The sequence below is a fragment of the Protopterus annectens genome, chromosome 2.part2 (assembly GCF_019279795.1).
Source record: "Protopterus annectens isolate FY-2018-M chromosome 2.part2, PAN1.0, whole genome shotgun sequence".
NCBI lineage: Eukaryota > Metazoa > Chordata > Ceratodontiformes > Protopteridae > Protopterus > Protopterus annectens.
In genome coordinates this window covers 115997378-116009442 of record NC_056730.1, presented here as the reverse complement: position 1 = coordinate 116009442, position 12065 = coordinate 115997378, and the positions used below count along the sequence as shown (strand labels likewise).

At 38.1% G+C, this 12065-nt stretch overlaps 1 protein-coding gene across 2 annotated transcripts in view; it reads left to right on the top strand.

Annotated features, from left to right (window-relative positions):
• The first annotated feature begins 8970 nt into the window (after window positions 1-8970).
• MIER3 (MIER family member 3) overlaps window positions 8971-12065 on the top strand; it is an 874587-nt gene continuing 871492 nt past the window's right edge. Inside the window, exons 1-2 of one of the 2 annotated variants that reach the window (XM_044063799.1) lie at window positions 8971-9572; window positions 9751-9775. The gene's annotated coding sequence lies outside the window, so the exon portion shown is untranslated. The remainder of the gene's footprint in view (window positions 9573-9750; window positions 9776-12065) is intronic. The other variant, XM_044063797.1, reaches the window with a different exon arrangement.

The window sequence follows — 12065 nt, the reverse complement described above, 5'->3', positions numbered from 1 at the left end:
ACCAGCCAGAAAAAGTTTTTATGCAAGCTGAAAAGTTTCAAATATTATTTCACAAATGTTTTAGGACACTAAATGTACTCTGACAAGTATTATTCCAAAACATCATGGTCCCACCAGTTTGTCCCATATTGCATACATCTTTGTAAGTAATGCAGTTTTTCAATGTAATATTTACCACTGGCTGTCTCCTTTATCATGACAAAATCTTTTGAGCAGGTTTTGATAATCCATCTGCCATTGCTGTATAATATATATTTGTACCTCCAACTGTTAACCTCTCACATTGGGCCATACCACTTCAAACTGTTCTCTCACAATATTTCACTCTGTTAGACAGTCCTCTCTAGCTTTTTTTAAACTTTTTTTATTCAAAATGTTCAACAATCACAATAAGACAAAAATTATTAAAATGTATCAATTCAAAAACTGTTTACATTAGTCCATAACAAGAATTACGTTTAAATAAGTAAATATATCATTAGCATTTTTCAAGTAAATCACTTATTTTTTTCATGCAATATACTGATGCATAATACTCGGTGTTCTCATCATAGTGGTTGACGATTCTTTATTTTGACACACTTCGTCTAAAAGTATAAATTCTAAAAAATGACATGATATTTGCATTCCCAGTTTAATGTAATAATTTTTCTTGCAAAGGTTAGAATCGACCATAAAGAGACACCTGTGTTATTGGAATAACTTCAGGAATTAGAGTATTAAACAATATTAATTAATTATTTGTTATACATTTATCCGACCACAATGCTTGAGAAAAACTTTTAAACTCATTCCAAAAAGGAGATGATATTTTACATTCTAGCACCATATGTAACCAGTTTGCATCTATATAGGATCACAGGAAGTTACTAGGCTATTGGTCCAGAGGCCCTTACAAGCCTAGCCAATAATTTAGCCCATGTTCCAACAAGTCAGCAGCCTGTGCCACTGTCCAGCAATAACACAGGTGGAATCCCAGTGTGTATTTTGTGCTCCCCATCCAGTTATCCAAGTTGTGCTTAAAAAGGGTTAATGAGGCTCTCTGCTTGACATGGAGAGGGAGTCTATTCCACAAAAAGGGGAGTCTCTGGGACACACATCTGTCCCGCCAACAAGTCCTATTGATGTCACAGACCAGGTTGAGGTTGCGCCTGCGAGTTATTCAAGTGGAGCTTGACCTGTGGATATGCAGCAGTCCCATCAGGGTGGGGTCTGAGGTTGCTTTATATGCCAGACAGAGGTCCCCTCAGAGGAGTCTGCAGGAGACTGAGTAGAGGGACAGGGCCTTTAGCCCATCTTTGTAGGCTAGATATGAGGCCCTGGATTTTCCTGGTGAGGAACCTCTGTGGTCTCTCCAGTTGCTGCATGTGCTTTGTGAGGTGCATGCCAGAAGGGGCATTGTACTCAATAATGGGGTCTTATAAGGGAAAAACACAGGGATGTAATGACCACCTTGTTCCTGGATGAGATCCACTTACTAATGAGGAGGACCATGTAGAAAGTTTTCTGTATAACGGAGACAATATGGTGGTCAAAAGGCAGTTTGCTATCAACCAGGGTGCCCAAGTCCCTCACTACTGATTGTGTGCTTAGGACCTTATTATCAATGTGATAATTTGTAGGGATGTCACTCTCCCTAAAGGGAATGATGATGCATTTTTTAGCATTCAGTTTGAGGCCATGTTTCTGGCACCAGTCATTTGTTTGGGTGAGACCCTATTGGAGGATGTCCACATCCAGTTGGGAGGGTGGCTCAATGGCTAAGGTGTTTGCCTTACAAAAACAAGGTGCAGGGTTTGAGTCTCACAAGGGATAATTGGCTAGGCTTAAAATTGCTCGCAAGGGCAGTTAGCTTAATACTAAACTATGAACCTATGAACATCTCTAGGGGAATTGATGACGGCACCCAACTTGCAGTCATCTGCAAACAACCTGGTCAGCCGTATCCCACTGGTTTGGCCTGCACCTCAGAAAAGTGTATCCCAAACAGCAGAGGCCCCAAGACCGATCCCTGGGGTACACCACTTGTTACGGATCTACTGCTTGAGGTGGCTTCCCCTATTTTGACAAGGTAGGTTCAGTCAGTGAGCAAGTTTGCTACCCATCTGGTAGCATATGGATTGATCCCTATTTGAGAGAGTTATCTATTATACCTGAGTGGGGAATAGTATCAAAGGCTTTAGCCAGGTCAAGATAGGCGGTGTGCACTTTCTTCCCCTCGTCCATGGCCTTGGTGACTGTCGTAAAGAAGTCGACCAAATTTAACAGCCATGACCTCCCCTTGAAACCAGACTGTGTGGGATCAAGTGTGTGGAGATTGCCAATGTCCTTGTTAATGAGGTCCATGATAATCTGCTACATAGCCTTGCAGATCAGGCTAGTTAGGCTGAAGGGTCTATAATATCCTAGATCGGTGGATGCTTCACTTTTGTGCAAAGGGATGACAGTGGCTGTCCTCCACTCAGCAGAGATGAAGCCAGTACTCAGGCTTTGCGTAAAATTCTAAATAGCACCAGCACGACTAAAGTAAAATGTGACTTCTTTATTCCAAAAGGTTCAAGAACGAGGTTTCAGTTAAAAACAAATGTAGGGTCCCTTCGCATACGATAAGGGCATTCAGTGTTGCCTTCTTCAGATCATCTAGCAGGAGAAAACATAGGAAATTGTCCATCTGTATTTGTCAGAAACTGAGGGAGAGAGGCCAGAGAGAGCTAAAAGGGTAAAGGGAGGAAGGTCTAAGAGTAGTATTACTATGTGATCACACAAGTGCTAATAAGGGAAAATTTGTAGCTTGAATACCTCAAAAAGGGTTAAAAACCATGCAGCTGAAGCTCTGGATACAGCAAATCTGTATCTAGACTATGCTACTCAATTTAAGGTTAAAAACACAGTAAAAAACTCACAAAGAAGCACAGGTTAACCACTTACAGTCAAAAGAACAGAGCTCACAGTATGAAGAAATACATTTAAACAGGAATTTTGATGCATTGACTGATGAAGAAACCTCCAAATTATGTACATTTAGTATGCAATTAGGAAAGTACCTATTCGTTAGTTTTCTATATGACAATTCATCAGTATTGGAGATACCACAAAAATCTGTTGTAAAAACAGCTAAGGGCTTTCAATGTATGGTAAACATAAAAGTATGAACTATTATTGTGGGATTATCCAAAATAAAGGCATGCTGGAATGCTGATAGAGTTGTCAAATAGCTTAAGACAGCATAATTAAAAAAACGAAAAACAAAATTTAAGACTGACAAGTTTTGAAGTACGTGTGTCACATTCTAAGAAACGTAATTCAGAAAAAGTTAGAGCAGTTGTGCAAATGCCAAAATCAGGCAACAAGTTAGCACTACATGGATCTCTTGGAATGATTCAGTATCTTGCAAAATGTGAACCTTATATTTCTAAAATAATGATTCCTGTAATGAAGTTGTTGGAGAAAGATGTAACCTGGAATTGGAGCTATGAACAAGAAAAAGTTGTAAAATGCTCTAAAAAGCTACTTACAGATGATATGACATTACAATAATATGATGTGAAAATATGCCAGTTATGTTGCAAATACTTGCCAGTCAGGATGGTGGAATAGCTGTGATCTTACAAAAGAACAGACTAGTTCTCTATATATTAAACATTTATAGATGCACAAAATAAGCATACTGAGACAGCGAAGTAACTGCTAGCAGTAGTTATGGATGTGAGAAGTTGCATAAGTTTGTAGTAAAGAATTTCAGGTTTAAATAGTCCACAAACTCTTGCAAATGTTTTCAGATGCTCTCTATACAAAACACCTCCATTATTGCAAGGGCTCTCATTTATGATCAGATTCTGAAATGATCAGGGTGCCTTATTGGAAGGTCTTCACAATTATGCAGTGCAACACAAAACATAATCCATTCTCTGCTTCAGTATAACATGGACTTTCTAATACCACACCAATGCTGCAATTCCATGGAGACTGTGCTATGCCAAGAGCAGTTAATAAGATTTAGTTGCATTCTATATAAAATGAATTTCCTTAGCTATTCCTGGTGTAATTGAATGACGAGCCCACCACGTAGCTGAAATTCCTGAACTTATCTGTCTCCACAGTGTTATCTGTATGACAATCATAACACTGCATGCCTGACACGGAAATATGTGCATCTACAAGTTCAAAAACAGAGTTGTAATGCTGTGGGGCTATGGTAATGAAACACAAAAATCTTTTGTTCAACTAGTATGATATAAGCTATCCTTAGGGTACAGAGAGGGTGGCTCCCAAAGGAACATTACCACATGTGCACTATACCTGCCAGCTCCCCAACATGTTCCCAGCTTGCTGTACAATAATTTTACCTGTTATTGGAACTGGTACTGCAGATATTTGGACTGTTCAATATGTAACTTCTGCAGTTCCAGTGCGGACAAACAGATTAGGTTGTTCCAGGTTTAGTGGTCCATAGACTTTAATGGACAACTCCAATACTGTGAAATTTTATAATGGTGTTCTGCACCATTATGAAATTTCAAAGTACTGTGGCATAACAAGCCAAATTTCCATTTCAAAATTGGGTATTGGGTTCAAGAGTCATAATTAGTCTACACAGCCTGAGGACTCCTTGAGCCCATTTTTTTATTTATGTTTGGAATATTATACTATGCTAGGTGTAACACCTTTTAGAATACCACAGTTAATCTACAGAAATATCTGAAAAACAAATATGGCCAAGGAGTCACACATGACCGATATGAGTACAGTATATTTAATTTTGATAGAGGGTGAATAAGAGATTCTTTGAGTAAAACCACATTCACTAGTAAAAGAAGAAAAGTAAAATAATTTCAGATGTGTACTGATACTGACTTGGAAATGCAATTACTGAAAGATGTTAAATTGAAAGGCTGTCCTGAGCAAAGGACATTCGCAAGGAAAGAAATTCAGTCTTAGTTCACCTTCAATGAAGAAGTAAATTGTTACCAAGGATTAAATGTTTGACACTGATAAAACATCCAGTCAATTAAAAAAAATGTTTAACATGAAACATAACTCTCATCTAGGAAAAGTGATGTATGATGAAAGGTCAAGAGGTATGTTTTCACCAGCGATATTGACTGAGATAGAACAAGTAGTACAGAACTGTGCCACTTGCAATGACATTCCAGAAGAAGTAGTATAGTTTTTTTTTTTTTTTTACCTTTTTGTTAACTGAATAAGTGCATTGCACACATCTGTCCCTTTTCATGGGCAACTCGGAACTAACTTGCTAAGAGTCGCACAGTAGTGGAGGAAATCAGACTCTTTACACTGGGCACAGGAAGCAGCTCATTAATATCTCAAATATTTAGTCTTCTATGGTAACTTTCATGTTCCTGATATGCTACTCTGTCTTCCCAGTAGTGAAAAATATCTTCATCTGTTATAGAGTGGACATTGATTTGTTCCATTTTAAAGAATCTGAAAAGCAACATATTTTTATGCTGTACTTAATATGTTTAAAACTTGCAGCACATTAACCAAAAATATGACTGAATCTGCAATGTATGATTTTTCAATTACATGAAAAGTTGTGGGAACTTGTGGTATATTTAAAAAGCATGTGTTTTTTTTTTTTAACTATAATTATCCTCTGGTGGGAAAGAAGGCAGTGAAATGTACAGTAGAGACATAAAATTGGAATGGGAATTTTCTGCCCTGTGGTTACAAGACAGGAATCCAAGAACACAAAGAAAATCATAATTTGTTAGCAGGTAAATGTGAAACTGCTTAAATGCATTTGTTGTTTCCATATTGAAAAGGTATAAGCCAAGGAAGTGAATGAAAAAGACACTAAAAAGGGAAGAGCCAGTCAGGGCTTGTAGTGCACAGTCCTTCAAGTTTGTTCTCTGCACTTTCATTTCTGTTAATGATGCTTTCAGCAACTTAGGGTTTATTAAGACTTACTGCATATTTACTTATGTATTAATCATTAAGAAAGTATTTATTTGTTAATGTTGAAAAGCAGCAAGAAAACAACAGAAGATACTGAAACCCACAGAGTGTAGTGAGAAAGGGAGCTGCTAGAGTAAAGACTCTGCTTGGTGATTCCAGTATGAAGCTTATTCTTAGATGTGGATGGTGGAGGTCCATACCCTGGGCAATAGTATATATTTCCTGAGTGCTCTTGAGTCCAAGCTACACTTAGTGGCTCTTATTTGTTTGCCTTTTGTACAATTTAATCTGCTTTAGTACCAGTGGTGTGACTTGACAGACCATACACTTGGTGGCCGTCAGATATTAGATTTAGATAATTTATTGGTGGACAGTGGAGCAGATCCAAAAACTGCATCCTCTGTCCACCACATGACACACAAGCCATGTATCTCATATGTGTTTATTATTATTACAGTTTTTCTTGATGTAATCGCACTACTGATACAGCAAGTGCACTGTCCATTTTCTTGAGACAGTGGTATTGCATGTCATATTTGACAATGGTCTGCAGTACAAAAGTTAGGAATTCAGATGATTTGTACATGAGTGGGAATTCAGACATCTGACATCCACATCACACTTTCCACTGCCCATTGGAAAAAATTATTCAAACAGTGAAGAATATCATGAGTGCAGTAGCAAATGTTTTGAGGATTGTCATCCTGCATTTCTGAATACAGCAATACTCCATTGAAGGGACGTATTCACTCTCCAGTTCAGTTAGCAAACATGTTAAAAAGCAGGTTACCTACTTGAACACATTAATGTTGTCTGACAAAATCAGTAGAGAATAAACAGATACTGAAAAAACAGTTTCTGTGAATGCTGATATGACTGAGACTGAAGAAGCCTTCCATATTAACCGATTGAAGAAGATTAAGGATACAATAGCCATGAGGATATTTTCAGCCTGAGGTTGTAGTGGGTAAAGCAGTAAGTAACTTTCCTGTGATATTCATGGGGAGGATAGAAGACTCTATAGAAAGAATCCTGGATATTTGTAAGACAAAAATGTTGAATTTCCAGTATGAAGAACATCCAAAACTGTTGCAGCTTGTACTGTCTCAAGAATATAGACTGAGAAATATGATAGCAGGGTTGTAGACAGAAAGTCTTCAAGTTGTGTCTTTAGGTAAAGCCATAGTATAACAATAACTGTCCTCAAAATGAAGATCAAAAGTCCACTTTAAATAGTCCCATGTAATATTCTAGATAGAAAAAGCACTGAATAAACCATAAAGACATATGTAATGTTCAAGAGAAAATGATTCTAAACACTTAACAGTTCCAATAATTAGAAATATATTTGAATGTGTACATGTATAGAAATTCTTTATTTTGATATCAGTAGCCCATGTCATGCTTATTAATGCAGTGTATGTGTGTATAAAACTTAATGAGAATGCTTTAGATGAGGTATGTTGAGATTTAAACATCATTATTATGTTTTCCTTATTGAATAACTATCCCGACAATACACAAAGTGCATCACTGGAGTAATTTGATGAGATATAGCTATATGACTTAACAGTACCACCCATGCTATCTAGGGTTGATTGCAGGCTGGCACCGAATCCATGCTAGATGGAGCACTGTGTGGACCTTCAGGTTGCCACAAGGACTGCTGGGCAGAACATCAGAGTGCCCTGATTACGTATAACTGTGTGTCTTATAGACCCAGTGGTGTTGCTCTCATTGAGTGCCAGATGGCATCTGATACATAATCCATGGCAGACAAAGTGTCAACTGAATTGGCAAAGTGCCTTCGCCAAGATACAGCTATCACAGATGTGGGTTGTTGGGTATAGAACAGACTGATCAGCAAAGTGGAGAGTGGATTTCCAGGTGGAGTGTCAGGCGGACCACTGATGTGCTGGACTAATTGCTGGCTAGCAGGCAAGCACTGGTACAGACTGACTGCCAGGTCGAGTGTTGAACTGAATGCTGACTGGCAGTGGCACAGAATGAATACGGATGTGTAAAACAACATATAAAATTGTGGGGTGGCATTAGCATAGACTGTGCCATGTGGAAGGCCACCTGGTGTCATCACAGAGTGAATGCTTACTGGGTGTCAAGTGGAGTGCCAGCCATAATCGCCTATGCAATGCAGAGTGGATTGCTGGCTAGCCCCAGCAGAGAAAGACTGTCAGGTATAATACCAGGTGGAGAGTTGGTAAAAAAAAAAAAAAAAAAAAAAGAGGCACATCAAATAGAGTTCTGGTCTGCGCCAGCAGATCGAGACTGCCAGAGGCACTAAGAAGTGCAGTGCCGGCTGGCACCATTAGAGAATGTATGCTGGGTGCGCACTGTTTGTAGCTGGGTGGAGTGCTGGCCAGCACCGGCAGAAAAAGACTGATGCCTGCACTTCTGGGTGGAATGCCGGATGGAGTACCAGCTGGCACTGACACGGAATGATTGTACTCCTACTCTGTTACTTTACCCAAAATCTTATTTTAAAAATTAGCTTATCCCAACAACGGCTGAATCTCAATGCACTTGGAAAGGAATTAATTTGCATTGCTATATTGAGTAAATCATTAATCTATAACATATGTACTACTCAAACATATAGGAACGTTTCAGTTGAATGTTACAATGATAAAAAAATGACGCACGTTCCTGAAAGTATTCTGTAATCTGGTGAAATGTATTGTTGTAATTGTTGGAATACTATTGCAGCATTCACTAAATTGATTCCTTGAGTTAGGTTATGCACCTTTCTAAAAACATTTATGTGAATGTGCTGGTAAGGACGATACTTAAACTTGTTTCACTGACTTAATTCATGTTAACCTGTGTATACATAAAGAAATTTGACATATAACCGTATATGTTCACCATTAACAGCAGCATCCCCAGCCAACCTTTCCGTCCTGGCTGTCGCCTTCTGGATGTTAGCGGAGTCACTGATTGGTTAGGCGGCACCATCCGGGGACCCGACGCAGTGCAGCTCATTAGCCTAAAGGTACCAATATGGCGGAGGTAAGGAGGAAAACTGGGGAGAAGGGCTGTTATTCAAGTCCAAATTGATTGGACCCCTTTGGGCGGACATGGCCAGAGGGTACCCAGAGCTACTCACTAAGGCGTTATGTGTTAATATAGCCGTGTGAGACATGCAGTAGGACTGTATGACAGCTCCGGTTGTTTTGTAATTGTGGACTGTGATCCTGCGGGACCAGGCCGCGGCGTCCCTATCCCCAAACATAGCTAAGCTCCGAGTTGGTTGGTGAAGAGGGGAGGGTGGTGAGAAAAGCAAGTTGTATGGAGTAAGGTGGTCAGGTTGCCCGATAGTTGGCAGGAGAATGGCATTATCATTCAGTCTTAATGCTCCATAGTGCTTTCTTCGTGCGTTATTATCCCGGTATTTTTTTTTCTCCATCTTTCGGCTGAATCTAACAAATGGGTTTGAGTATAGCCAAATTATTTGGCTACTGACAGTTTTCCTCTTAGTGCTAGGTAGGCGTTACGATGTAAGCGAGCGGGTATAGTTGCGGTTTGTGTTTTTCTTATCTTATTTTTTTCTGTTTTTTTTATTTTAATTTAGACAGCTGCGTAGCTCAGAAGAACTTTTTATGCAGAGTAAATTGATCTTCGTTTAAGTTTTAAAGGTATGTGAACAAGATTAGAAGTAATTAGATTTGTAAAGATGATGATACTTAGATTCCTAAAGGTATCTTGTTGTGGGCAGCTTTCTGACAAATAAACACTTGTTTTGTCTGCGCATTTGCTTAATTTGATCGTAGCGTTCTGCCTGCTGCAGTAATATTTTGTTTTATTGTCTTTCAGGCTTCCTTTGGAAGTTCGAGTCCAGGTAAGTTCTGCCTACTTCTGTTTACATGTTACTGACGGGAAGTAATAATTGATTGGGTAGCTGAATGATAGGTGGCTGTCAAACGCTGTTGTCGAAAACAAATGTTTGTTTTTCCAAGAATCCCCCACGACGTTGCAATAGTGCAATCTATTAATTTCTAGTTATTTTTACGCAATTTTGTACTGTAATACTGTGTTAAACTATACTTGGTTCTTATCAGGATTTTTTATGTAACTTGTAATTTTAGGTTGAGAAGTGTATGGACTTGGCACATTTTTATTCACATTCAGATTTGTATGCATGTGTGTCTGTGTATGTGGCTGTATGAAGGCGCACATATTTACAAATGCCTGCGTGTCGTGAGTACATGCGTACAGTCATGATTTGAAAAGTCTTAAAAGCCCTGTGATTTTTTTTTTCTTGCATGCTCTTTTTGACTTGCTGTCTGTTTTTTTGTTATTTTTGCACTAGGTAGATACTAGGGGAGACATTGTAGTTTAGTGGTTAGCTCATACTTCTGCCAAGCTGGAAACCCAGGATTACAGCTCACCACAGCAGCTTTACAGTCTTAGAAAGCAGGTATTATAATTTAGGCTTCAGGTGTATATATTTTATGAACGGTCACATTTATGTTTAATAGTTTATTATACAACAAATTAAACAAATGTTTTAATATATTTTTTCAGAAATTTTTGCCTTTCTATTTGTTTTATAGTCCAGATTGAATTATTCGTAGTGGAGACCCCTTGTACTCTAATGTGCCATTATGCCAGGACATAGGGTTTTTGTGAATGAAGTTAAAGGAGAGTGATTATGGATGGGGATGACAGCTGGTATGCGTGTGTGAAAGATGTCCAAAACATAAGATGCAAATTGGGAGGATAAGTGCAGTTGCTGCAGAAGTGTAAATTGCTTAAAGCAGGATTTTCATTAGGCAGATTTTGTTGAGACATTGACATTGGTTCAGTTGTGTTACTCTGTTGGATGCGATTAAACTCTTAACTGCAAATGCATGCAAATAAGAGTTATGTATAAAAATCAAAGATTCTGTGTACTGACTTGAAAGCAGTTTTACATGTGAGCATGTGTCTTGGATATTTCATATGTTTATATTTAGATGCATGTTGTGCAAGTGATTATGCATAATGGAAAGTTTGTGTATTTGTGCAACCCATAAGAAGTGTTTTAAAAAACCTAGTGCAATTTCTATGAAGCTGAAGGGGAGATAAAACTGTGAGTAAAAATTTGCAGCACTGAACGCCTAAAAATGTTAGCCCTCACAATAATAAAACTCTTAGAATACAAGTCTTACTTTAAAAGGTACACTAGAGCTAGTTTTAACGAAATAGTAGTCCACATATTGCGAAATGCCTTTTAATAGAAAAGTGGAAACAATGTTACATAATTATGTAAATATTAAAATGTAACCCTCACAGAATCAATACCAAGAACTTTTCTGGCACCTTAAAATTGAAACTAGAATAGAAATCATTCATGAGGCATCTTATTCATAAAAATCTAACAAAACTGCATAAGTCCCTGTTAAGTAACTAATTTATGCCATCAGCATAATTACCTTGCCCCCATGAAAGAAATAAGGGGAGGAAAAAGTTCTAGCTCACATAATGCAAGGAGTTTACAGTGCCACCCCCCCCCCAAAAAAAAAACCTTTTAGCACAAAAGATTTTAGTGCATGTCATCCAGCCCAGTACACGTTTATGGATATGGTATACGTCTAAGCCACACTTGCATAATATGACATAATAGTACATGTAAGTTGAGATTTATTGTCTGAGCAGGTGCACATTGTGTCTACACAGCACATGTGCATATTTATACATGCGTGATATGTTTGTAGTATGTACACTCATGTAACATGCATGTGTGCTATGCTGGGAGAGCTGGATTGTTTATATGTTGTTTGTGTGTACCTGCCCTAAATGAGAAAATAAGTATGCCAAAATCTGGAGTAATGAATTGACTTCTTGCATATTGGAACACTGCTACAGCATCTACAAAATGGAGAACCAATACAGCTTTAAGTGCTTTTATCGAATCTGATGGGTAAACCCACAGTATTTATTTTTGTATTTTGCTTGTTAATCAGGCTTTCAAGTAACATATTTTTGTGAAACTCTAGCAGTTTAAGTTGCAGCATCATGTGTAACTTAACAAGCTGGTGTGTAGGGAAGGACTTTCCATGTTGGGCATTCTGCCTTGACTCCATGGTTATATATATATATATATATATATATATATATATATATATATATATATAATGTTTATGTAT